The 12,592-nt window shown below is 45.6% G+C and overlaps 1 protein-coding gene across 2 annotated transcripts in view; it reads left to right on the forward strand.

The window, feature by feature from the left end:
• PDE1C (phosphodiesterase 1C) overlaps positions 1-12,592 on the forward strand; it is a 537,043-nt gene that overhangs the window by 501,285 nt on the left and 23,166 nt on the right. The gene's annotated exons all lie outside the window — the stretch shown is intronic.

A 12,592-nucleotide genomic window follows, 5' to 3' on the forward strand; every position in this document is an offset into this window, starting at 1 on the left:
TCTGGATATGCACGATGCTTGAGGAAGGACGTGGCTGGTACTGGGTTAATGGACGCTGGGTAGTCACATCCTCCCATTCAATTGGTACACAGAGCACCTGCCATACCTGCTGATGTAGGTCCAGTGTGATAGCTAGATCTTCTGGTTTGTCAGACTGGATACTTTGAATTTATAGACAGGCTATCCCATATTCAAAAAATGTTAGTGAAATATTCAGAAAGTTACAAACCGTGCATGCTTATGAGCTGCAATACATTGGACTTTAATTTGCAAACCATGTCCCTTGAGGAAGTGTGGGCTTTTAAAAAAATTAATTTTAAGGAATCAAGTGCTGCCAAGTGTGTGTAAATTATTGACCCGAGAACCTTGCTCTTTGACCTCATACCCTGTCTGTATTTTGTAGCCAGATAAAATAGAACAGCTACAACTTCTCTATGATTTAATAAGAAAGACTGTTTTTTAAAATACAACAAGAATATAGCCATTGTTTTTGTAGGATCGATAGAAATGGAAATATTTTCATTTGCTTTAATTCATCAATTAACCAAAAAACATGTCAAGAGGCTTGGTTTATTCAGTACAGAATTCTGCTCAGAGTTCTCAGTGGAGGGAAGCAAAAGCAATATATACATCTAACTCTGTGTTTTAGTCCATAAAAAGTGCTCTGGAGAGACATTGAGTAAAAATATAAAATTATCTATTAAAAAACTGAAGCAGTGTGTTATTTATTAGGTTATGAGCTAACACTGGAGACTCTTAAATATTGAAGCAATGTTTTCCAAGTCAGTCTGAATGAAATGGAAGAATAGTCTTTCCAAAGGCCCCCGGGTATTTTCTGGGGCCTTTAATTCTCCAAGTCGGATATGCTTGCACAGATGATGGGCTCTTAGTTGATTTTATGTGAGAACCAATAGATAACCATACAGAAAGCAAAGGCTTCCCCATCTGGATGAAAAATTGGCAAGTGTGTGGGGAAAGTGGTAGGAGCATTCCCACTACCCACAACCCACAACCCACAGCTCCTGGGTGAAGAGTGACAAATGAGAGGGTCGACAGCGAGCGTGGATTCCTGTGTCACCAGGTAGTGCCACTTCCCGAATGTGTTTAAGCGATCTGCTTCCATGGCATAATGACCCATCCTTAGGGAGTTGACTGGTTCATCTTTTATTCATACCAACCAACGTAGGTGATGCAGCCTAATAGCTGATGGCAGCAGGCAAGGGACTCATTTCTAACCTATTAAATTGAAATGGATTTTCTTCCACTGTCTATTTCATTCTTGGAGCTTTTAAAAACTAACATCTGACAGGATCCCATTAAGGACTCAATATACTTAAACAATAAAATGATATCTAAACATCTGAGCGCCAATAGAGAACCCTGATCAGTCTATTTGCAGGATATAAGCCGTTATGTTACACCTTCCACGTGGCATCAGGCCGTTAATCACTGTAAGAAGTGGGACATAAAAAACTGCATTATCTTGGGGTGTGAACCCAGGTGGACAGAAAGATGGACACCAATCTTGTCACTGGTATTTGGGGAGTGAGAACACCAGCCTTTTACTACGCCGTCTCTTGTGGACTGCTTTTCTTGAGAAAAAGAGAGAGAGAGAGACAGACAGATAGACAGACAAAGACAGAGAATTCATTTTTTCCTAGTCTTTCTTAACCTCTGAGCAGAGATTTGATGATAGACATGAGTTTGCCGTATGGTTCTGTGGTGCGTGTGTCCTGGGGTGAAGGTGGGGTTCAGGGATTCAGGGGGTGCGGTGGTGGGGGAGAAGAAGTATACAATGTCTCCCTCCTAATGAAGTGGATAATTCTAAGGTTGGAAGCTGATGCGTATCACATCCATCCCCAATAAAGAAGAGCTAGAGAGCCCCACCCCCAACACCCATTGAAATCCATTATTTTGATTCTGACATCTTTACACCTCCCTGCAGGAGGTGCAGGACTGACCCACGGTCTGTCTGAACGTGTGAATGAAAACTGCCCTGAAATCCAGGCAGCACCTTCTGCATGTGAGAGGCTTGTTGAAGGCTTACATTCTACGTGTATGCAGTTGTAACTTAGCTGCACGAAGGGCTTAAAGTACAAGATGGGGAATGACGAGTAACTGGTGGGAAAATGGTCAGAGCCAAGTTTCTGACAATGCACATAGAGTTAGACACACACAAAACAAAATCTTGTGGTTTTATAAAGAAGAAAGGATGATGACACCCATCCATATAAAGCACCGGTGAATTTAAAAGTTAAACGTTTTTCGTTCTAAACTGGACCCTCTTGGAGCAAATATGAGAAGCTGATGTGCCCCGTGAAACCATGACAGCTGTGTGCTCCACTCGTATTGTGATTGGTCTAGCCCAGCACCTGGCCAACTTGAGGAGTGGAGAACACACTGTGGCACTAGTAATGCTCTACTAGACCTTAGTTTCAAATCACTGGGAAGGAGGACTGGTGACTCAGGAGCAGTGATCCATAAACAAAGGTCCCGTTGTCCCTTAGAGAAATAAGCGTCATAACAAAAGTTGTAAGGAACAATGGCAAGTGTCCTATGAAATAGCCCTGTGACGTCAGAGGTATGCATTATCTGCAGGACAAGATTTCCGTTTTTAAGATTTCCTCGTCTCAAAGTCACTGATATGTACAGAGGAATCAGCAGGGCGGCAGAGCCTTCGAGAGCATTAGATCTGAGAAGAGACCTTGGACCGAGGGAGGTTAGAAACATGGGAAGTAGGCTCTAGAGGTTCTCCTTGAACGTTTACAAAAGACTAGATCTGATGCCAGTCAAGCCTATGTCTTAGATCTCTATGTTGGAGCGATGATAATTATATTGATAGAGAAATAGGTCTACTTTAAGGGATTGACCCTGTGATGGTGGGAGCTGGCAAGTCCAAAGTCTGCAGGTACCATCATAGGTTCGAGACTCCTGCAGGCTCGTAACCCCAGGTTTGATGATGAGAAGGTGCAGGGTGCAGGGAGAGAGAGTGCGTTCTGTCTAGCGCATCATTTGAGGAGAGACCATTCCCTAAAGATGCTCCTTATTTACCTGTCACCCAGGTGATTGATTGGTTAGGTAATGAGATGACATTTGGGAAGAGGACTGCAGTGTGCTACTTTAGGTTATATTATGGAACAGCAGATAGTCTAGTGTTTGGCCAAACCACTGGGAACCATAAGCCAGGTCACGTGGACACACAAATTTAACCATCACACTACAATAAGTAAGAAAGGATTTATTGAATGAGCTTCCTGTTATTACTGTAAACAAGTGTACAGTGCAGTGATCTAGATTGAAAGATTCATGTAGGTAAAATTTAAACAATTATTCATTCCCAATTATTTCTAATAAAGCTCTATTTAGATTCCCCCCACCCCCCTTGTGATGAATACACGTTTATTCTGGCTCTGTTCTCAAGTTGACTGAGTCAACCTTGCCAGTGGCTGACTTCACTCAGTGAAATTAAACACAGCCTGGGTGGACATCTGCTGAGCACGAGGTTCAGGGTGTAGTGGTGTGTGGGCCCTTTCAGCTCACGCAGGGCACACTTCATTCTCTTTCTCTAGGCGGGGTCTTGCTATTGCCATGGGTAGTTGCTGGCTGGAGCAAACCAGAACCCATGCCATCAATGAGACCCACCCCTCACCCACGATGCCTGAACCTCACCCATGTGTCTTCATGGGAGCTTGCTTCGAAACCTGTAGAAGCCCTTCTCGGTTCAGGTGATGGTGGAGGTTAACCCATTTGAACCGAAGCCCAATTAAGCCCAAAGGCTCTCAAATGGGTTTTAAATAGATTGCCCTAAGGACGGGAAGACACATTGTAGTACAGGCTTTGCTTCTCTGTCCTGGTGCACCTTGTGTACTATGACTGTCCTTGTGTTTGAGTGGGTAACAATGTGTGATCGTCCAGAAATAGAACCACACACAGTGCACATAGCTCGATGGTATAATTCCATAGCCATAGGTAATGTCCAGTAACTGATTCGAGAGACAGAACTGTAGAGTGTGTTTTTTCTGTTTTTCTTGCTTTGATGATATTTTTATACAATTTTATATGCTGTAATTATTTTTTAAGATTTGCTATTCCATTCTGTACATCTGTTAAGTATGGCCAAGTTCTCCCAACTAACTTCAGTGTCCTCCCTCTGTCTCATAGCCCTGGCTTTTCCTTTCTCTCCTCTTCCTCTTTTTCCTACCTTTTCAGAAGTCCCTTCATTTGCCTCTGCCTAGTAAGCCACTCTGTCGGCACCATCACTGTTGCACATGGAAGCACAAACGGAGGAGAAAACAGTCTCTTAGGGTGTTGCCCACACAAGGAAAAGGTGGGGTGGGACAGATGGGGAAGTGGGGAAGGGAAACCCTTATGGGAGGTCAATGATGGTAAGCCAGGAGGTTAATGTCCTACCTTTCTGACCTTCCTTCAGTTAGAGCCCCACGTTTGCTGTCATGGAGTTTTTCTCCTTGGGATGATGCTGTGCCCTCCCCGTGGGTCTGCAGAGTTGCAGTCAGGCACAAGGCATGTGTGAATGTAAAAACTCAGCCCCTCGCCCAAGTCTTCAGTTTCCCTGCAATTCAGTTGACTGTGTGGGCAATGTCTGTATTCCTACTAGGGAGGTTTAACAAGACTCAAAAGAGGGAGGCAAACAGAACCCCAACCTCAGACCTCCAGCTAGATCATGCTGATAAATACTTTATGTAGAGGCATCCGAAGTGATTTCTAGCTATGTTCTGAGAATGCTCTTCCTTAAAGTGGGATTTGTAAAATAGACTTGCCTTCACTTTATGGCTGAGATAGAACGGGCTTCCGTGCTACCAAATGCGTTCCTGGCAGATGAAATGCCAGTTGAAGTCTGCATTTGTACATCACCGGGTGAGAGAATGCCGGTCTGTTCGTAGGAAGAGTGCTGTGTTCTCTATGAGGCTGGTTTGTGCTGAAAGCAACCTATTCAGTTGGCATAGCGTTGGATCTCCAAATGCAAAAAACGATCATAGGGGTTTGTGTAAATCAGAGTTTTCTAAACTGTTCCCAAAGTCTAAAGATGTGTTTATTGTAAATCTTTCTTGCACAGGTGAGGCACTGTGTAATTCCCTCCCCGCTCAGAATTTAATAAAGGATAGATACTGGTATGTTTCTCTGGTTATTGAACAAAAACAGTGAGCTGAGCTCTCAAGTGGAATTTGAATAATGAAAAGGCTGAGTTGTTTTTTTATCCCCCCTTGTCTTCTAATGGCTCTCATTGTTCGTTGCTGTGTTGCAGATGAGACATCTGACTCTTATATTCCCCCAAATGCCACACAATATACACCATGTATGACTCAATCATATTTCATATCATCTTTTTTGATGATGAAGAATGGGGCAAGTGGGTTTTCACAAGCTCCTTGGTGGCATGAGAAATCTTAGCATTCATGAAATCATCATCATGCCAACTTATATCTTATCCAATTGTCTCAGGAAGATTTGACCCTTCTGCAATACTAGATTTTAATTCGAAATGTTCTCTTGAAAGAAATGTTTATATATAACATATATACTCATGTATAAGCTGAGTTTTTCAGCACATTTTGTATGTAGGTTTGCAGTAAAAATTAGGTGCCTTGGCAGATATTCGGGTCAGCTTATACTAGAGTATATACAGTATTTGTGTATGTGTGTGTGTGTGTGTGTGTATCCAATTTTTTTCTTTCTGACCATCAACATGAGGCTTGCTTGACCAGGTGAATTAGCTTCCCTTAGCAGCCATAGTAAATTATCACAGAGTTGATGACTGGAAGTAACAGAAATGTCTTGTCTAAGCTTTCTAGGGGCCAGAAGTCTGAAGTTCTCAAGCGGGTAAGCAGGGTTGAGTCCTTCTGGGGGGCTTTGAGGGAGAGTCTAGTTCAAGCCTCTCTTCATGCTTCTTGGTGTTGAAGATGCATCATTCCAGTCTCGGCCCCTGTGAGGTGTTTCTCGTTCTCTGCAACTCTTCTCCTCTCTTCTCCTCTTTCCCTAGGGCACCACTTTAGAGGACACCAGTCAGATTGGAGTAGGGGCCATTCTACTTAACGAATGACAAAAATCTGGTGGGGAGGCTCTTTCTAAACACGATTTCGGTTACAGGTACTGGACAATAAGACTCGAACATATATTTTGTTGTTGCTATTGTTTTAGGAGGAAACAAATGAACCCATGAGACTAGAAAATAGTCCTGACTCATGTTTGCGAGGCTCCACAGGAAGGTCCCCTGGTGGCACAAGTTATGCGTTAGGTTGCTAACCTCAAGGTCTTTGCTTGGAATGCATCGACCATCACACCAGAGAAATCTGAGGTTGTCTGTTCTTGTAAAGATTTTCATGCCCTGCCTTGTCCTGTAGGGTTGCTATGAGTCAGAATTCACTTGATTGCAGTGGGTTATTTGTATGTGTGGCACCTAGGCTGTCTCATTCCACTGGCTTTTAAGAGGGAGCCTCCTTAGATGAGGCTGCTACAACTTCATCTGGTCTCAAATTCACGGTGGTCGAGTTGATTCCATGCACTGTCTTAGCCAGTAATGCTATTAGATAATAACCCTGAAACATGTGCTGTTACCCAAAACAACCATCTTTCTGGGCTTTGAGATATATCTTAAATATTCTTTAAGTATTCTTAAGTATTTTTCTGAAAACAAAACCAGAATGTACTAAGTTTGGAATATATATATATATATATATATATATATATATATATGAATTAAATTCACATGTAATGTCCTGTCCAGAGACTAATCACATCCCTTACAAGTTGTGTCTGGATTATGTACAAGTTCGGGTCCTAAGTCTTGTGTTAAGTATAATTTGTAGTAAACTGGACCAGTTATGTGTGCATGATATCTAAGTCACTCACTGCCATCAAGGCTGTGCCTGATAGCGACCCTGTAGGACAGGGTAGAACTGTCCCTGGGAGTTTGAGAGACTGTAACATTTTACAGGAGTAGAAAGACCATTCTCCCAAGGAGTGGCTGGTGGTTTTGAACTGCTGTCCTTGTGGATCATAGCCCAACTCATAACCTCGGCACCACTGTGTCTCCTTTGGTGTCTAATGTCATGAGTCACTGTTTCACATTGGTGTTGGGTCAGGGCAGCCTCATGGGGACCTTCTGTGCAACAGAAGGACACACTGGCCATCCTGTGCCATGTGCAATGGTTATGTTTGATCTCGTTGTTGTAAACACTGTTCCAACCCATTGCATCAAGGTCTTCCTATTTTCAATGATCCTCTAGTAAGCATGATGGCTTTTTCCAGGGACTGATGTCTACTAGTAATATGTCAAAAAGATGTAAAATGAAGTCTTTCCGCCCATGCTTCTAAGGAGCATTCTGGCTGTACTTCTTCCAAGAAAAAAAAATGTGTTTTTTCTTCTGACAGCACCTGGTACCTTCTTTGTCTACATCATAATTCAAATGCTTGTCTTAAAGAATATTTGTGACATTTTTTGATAAACATTGGATTGCTAACTACAAGGTCAAAATTTCAAATCCACAAGGTGCTCCTTGGGAAAAAGATGAGGTTGTCAGTTCTAGTAAAGATTTACATTCTCAGGAGCCCCGTGCAGAGTCTCTAAAAGTCGGAAGTGACTCGGTGCCACTGGGTTCCTCCTGTGCACAAACAATTTCAATAAAAACTCTTCTAGAGACACTAAATTTTTTTAATTACTGTCATTGAGTCAATACCCACTCAGCGTGACCCTATAAGATGGGTAGAATGGCCTCTGTGGGTTTCCAAAACTGTACATCCTTATGGGAGTAGAACCCTTCAGATTTCTTCCGTGGAACACCCGGTGGTCTCGAACTGCACACCTGGTGGTTAGCAGTCCAACACAAAAGCCACTACGCCACCGGGGCTCCTCCAAACACCTGAAGACAGTCATATACATGTTGGATATGTGCAAAGTGGCGCCCTCTTGTTACTAGAGACCACTGTGTGTTTCCAGTTGTGTAGGTAGGGGAACTCAGACCCAGGCGGCTGTTGGTGAGTGGTGCTCTGGCCAGATCAGGGCCTCGTGTCCTCCTCTGGCTGGGATCTCCCCAGCTGGTCCAGACTGCTCCGCCCACCTGCCCTGAGACCCTGGCACCCAGGTCGGCTGCCCAGTGCCAGGCCTCAGTCGTTGCCTACGAGCTTGGCAGAGTGAAGCAGAGTCCTGCTGTCTCCTGCCAGGCTGCAGGCCTGGCCACCCCAGATGGTGCCTGCCCAGGCTCTGAGGCCTTGGTGGTGGCACGGCTCTGCAGCCGGGGCATGCAGCATCACCGGCTAGCCTCAGGTGGGTGCCAGGAGTGTGATACCAGCTGTTGCTAGACAGTGGGGGCGAGACTGGGCACCAGAGGCCCCTTCATATGCAAGTCCCTCAAGGAAAGACCTTTGGGGGTGAGTTCCTGGCTGTGAGATGTACCTAAGTCAAGCTGGTAATGTAAGGACTGGTTGTATTGTATTTCCTTAGTCATTGGATTTCAGAGGGAAACAATTCATTAAAATGTTATAAAACACTTGGAATGCATAGCTCTGATTTATATCTATTGGATGGAAAACAACTCAGAGGGAACTTTGGACAGGTTTGAAGCTTCCAAACACCTTCAGCCATTCCAAGCACAACCTGAACTTCTTTGAGGCTGTTACAAGGGTGTAAAGATTGGGGCGGAGGCTCCACGCAGTGGCTGGCTACCTTGGCCACAGCCCAAGTGGAGCAGGAGATACCGCAGAGAAGTCTCCAGTGCTGATCCAAGGGGCTGTTGTTTCATACGGGCAGGCAACTACTTGCCATCTGCTAAAAGGAAGCCACTGGGGAAGGCCAGCAGATCGCCCGTGTCCGCCTGTCAACATTCGTCTCTGCACTCTGGGCTCTGGTTGTATTGCAACAGCCCTGGTATTGGTGGGTTGAATCACTCTCGTCAGCGGACTGAGGGTCTGACCGCGTCAACCCTATTTTTCAGAAGGGAATGTATTTACTTGAGGTCAGACTGCAAATCGCAAGAGCTTGGCGGTAACCTCACCTGTCCTGAGTCTCAGGTAGAGGTCCTTCCAAGGTTGGCAGCCTGAGTTGGCACATCTATCCCTGCCCCTTCCCCAGACTCTTGATGGATTGGAACCATTCATTGCCCATTAGCTGAACCCACCAAGGACATTCATTTGAAATATCCGAAAGCTATTCATTTGTCAAAAGATGTCTGAAGGCATGACAGCTGCGGTAACGACAAGTCTGCCTCAAGCTGATGGATGGCGTGGTGAACTCTTGGAACGCTTGTGGGCCCTGGGTCTAGGGCAGGGGTTCTCAACCTGTGGGTCACGACCCCTTTGGAGGTCGAATAACCCTTTCACGGGGGTTGCCCGATTCATAACAGGAGCACAATTACAGTGATGAAATAGCAATGAAAAAGATTTTATGTTTGGGGGGGGGGGACGGTCACCATAGCAGTATGAAAGGGTCTCAGTGTGAGGAAGGTTGAAAAGCACTGCCCTAGGGCATGTATTCCCTGCCATGGCTCCCACAGAGCATCTTCCTCTGCTTCACCCTCTGGGGCACATAGAACTTGGAATATGCGCTACAGAGTCACTGACGCTGTAGTGGCCTTCACTGTCACCTGCGTACTCTTCCTTGATTGGCAACGGATGCTCCGGAATTGCTGTCTACATTTTATAAGTGAGGAAGAGGGAGTTTGGCAATGATAGTACCAATGTAGTTGTTCACTCATTTGTGTTTATTGAATCCACCTCATTCATCAACTATTTGAAAACCCATGCGAGTTGAATGTGTTTTTTAATTAAGAAGAAGAAGAAAGCGAGATGCAGAAAGTCATGGGAGAAAGCAAGATTGAGGATATATTCGTGTGCAGACTTAGCTAAAGAGACCTACCATGTTCCCAACCCTGGTGGCACAATCTCCTTCGAACCCACCAGCCATTGCCCAAGGGCAAGATGTGGCAGTCAGCTTCCGTAGGGCGTCACAGGCTGAGAAACCGAGGCAGCGGCAGCTGCACGCTGACTCCTGAGCTAGCTGTGAGTCAGCATCAATTAGATGGCAATGGGTAAACGTGAGGGGACTGCAAACAGTTGGAGGGAAAATGGAATGAAAAGAAAACGGAACTTTTCCATGGGCCGTTTGAAGTCTCCTTGTAAGTAGCCCTCAGCCCGAAGTCACAACTGGGTCTGCGCTTTCTGGCCACCTCCATACACATAGAAAGGAAGCAGGTGCGAAGCGCACATGGTCCACGTGGGGCACGCACACCACGTGTGCAGAAGGAAGAAGGCTTTCCCGGTGACCGATAGAACTGTCTTCTCTGGGGATCCAAGTACGATTGATTCCTTAAATCAAAAGCTGCCAGACTCATCTGAAAACCTTACAAAGGCTTAGCTTACCTACCTTCTGCCCCAGATCAAGCATCCCCAACGCTGAGAAAGGGACGGGGTGATTCTCTGTGCAGCTGAGGTTGAAAACCGCTGACAGAGTAAGCGGCAAGTGACTTTGGGCGCAGTGCCCCCAAGAAGTCGATAGTAGGCGCTCTCCAGCCAATTTTCCACTTACAGGAGCCCTGGTGGCATACAGCTTTCACATGGGCTGCGGTCCACAAGGTCTGGAGTTCAAAACCACCAGACATCCCTCTGGAGGAAGACGGCTTTCTACTCCCATCAAGAGTGACAGTCTTGCAGACTCCCAGGGGCAGTTCCACCCCGCCCTACAGGGTCACTATGAGTCGGCAAGGACTCGAAGGCAGTGACTTTGGTTTCTTGGTTGTTGTTTTTTAACAAGCCCGCGTGTCATAGGAGAACTGCTACGGAACTAGCTAGAATCCCTATGGAAGCATATTCCCAGGTCACTGTCACACGGAGCTACTGAGGGCATCAACCCACCTTCTTTTTGGGTGGCAGTCAGGCCTTAACCTTTGTGCCATCCGAGTAGGTTCCTATGTAAGTCCAAGAGTGTTATGTAGAAGGGACAGTTTGTCTCTGGGCTCCGCAGGCCAGCTGCAGACAGGATGTGGGATTGTGGTGTCACATGCCCAAGAACCATGAAGCTTGGGGACTGAACCTAGACCTGAAACTTCCAACTCTTGTTTCTGATGTTGTCCCTGGAATGGGAAGGAGGGCAGGTTGAAGGGCTTATCAAATGAAGCTTAGATAAAGTGGGTGTTTTCATAAGTGGAACTTTGAGTAACGTGATAGGTCATTTGGTGGCTAGAGTGGAAACTGATTTCAGGAATAGGTCCTCCATTCCTGAGCATCAGTGGGCGGCTGAGTCAGAGCATAACGGCCTCAGTGTTCCCTCGGAACCGACTGAAGGGCTGGAGAAATCACAGAGAGCTGTATTTTCTGTCTTGCCTGCTACCTGTGCATGACTCATGAGTAAGAGCGTGGGGCACAGCGTTCTCCCCTTCCCTGATAGATGGGGCATTTCATCAGACAGAACAAACGTATCTGCGTTTCTCAGTCTGCCGTTTCACTGACTTCAAGGACCCCAGAGGTTCCTATCGCATTCTGAAAAGAAGACAGCAAGGGAATGGAAAACTGCAGTCTTCAGGCTTTTAGAAGGTCATAATGGGTGATTTAAGACAATATGAAATCCCCTCCCCCCACCATCATGCACTTGATGCTGACCCAGTGACCCAAGATGACAGAAGAGAATGACTCCTTTGGGTTTCCAAGACTTTAGTTTTTACAGCATCAGACAGCCTGGTCTTTCTCCCTCAGAGCAGCTGGTGGGTTCAAACTGCTGACCTTGTGATTAGCAGCCCAATGTGAAACCCACTACCCCTCCAGGGCTCTGCTCTTAGAAATGGTAACTGTTTTTTTGGATCATAACTGTGAAACCTGTATTTCCTGGGGGGTTGCAGCTTGCTTGGTAGGTGATTATATATGCAACTATGACATTGACCTGTCCCCTGGAATGCAGAGTGCTATATTTTCCGTTAGTGAGATGAAAAAAAAAAAGAGATAACTTTTCAGGCCACAGTATTTACCAAGCCTGCTAGCAGATCAGATCAAGCTGGCCACATTGGAAATAAAAGATTCCCAGGCCTCCTCCCTGGAAATGCTGGCTCTACAGGGGGTTGTTGGGGCCGGATCTCTGGCTTGTTACACCCTTTGTTAAAATATTCCATATTTGTCCTGTTGGTGGTGGTGGGAGCCGTCAAGGCAGGTCTCACACCAAGTGACCCTGTGTCCAACAGAACCACCGTTCAGTCCCACGCGTGCCTCCACTGTGCCTGCCCATCTTGTCCAGGGACATCCTCTTCTTTGATGCCCTTCTGCTTTCCCAAGCATGTGCTGGGGCAACTTTTTGAAGGGTGTACTTGAAGAAAGCATAGATAACAGATTGGTTGAGGAGAATCAAGGGATAAAGTGATGGAAGCTTCTCTAGAATTAGAGTCTGAAGGATTTTGGCTTCAATTTGACCCCCTCCTCTACCTCCAGGCAATAACTTTGGGAAAATAGCTTAAATGTCTCTAAATCCTCACCCGTAAGATGGGAATTGTTTTACCCTCAGGGGGTTTGTGTCAGAAGAGACACCATTACACGAAGGGCCAAGGGCATAGTAATGTCTGGTATGTCCTAGTGAGTATCATGAATAAGCAAATGACTA

Source organism: Tenrec ecaudatus, chromosome 9 (assembly GCF_050624435.1).
Source record: "Tenrec ecaudatus isolate mTenEca1 chromosome 9, mTenEca1.hap1, whole genome shotgun sequence".
NCBI classification, from domain to species: Eukaryota; Metazoa; Chordata; class Mammalia; order Afrosoricida; family Tenrecidae; genus Tenrec; species Tenrec ecaudatus.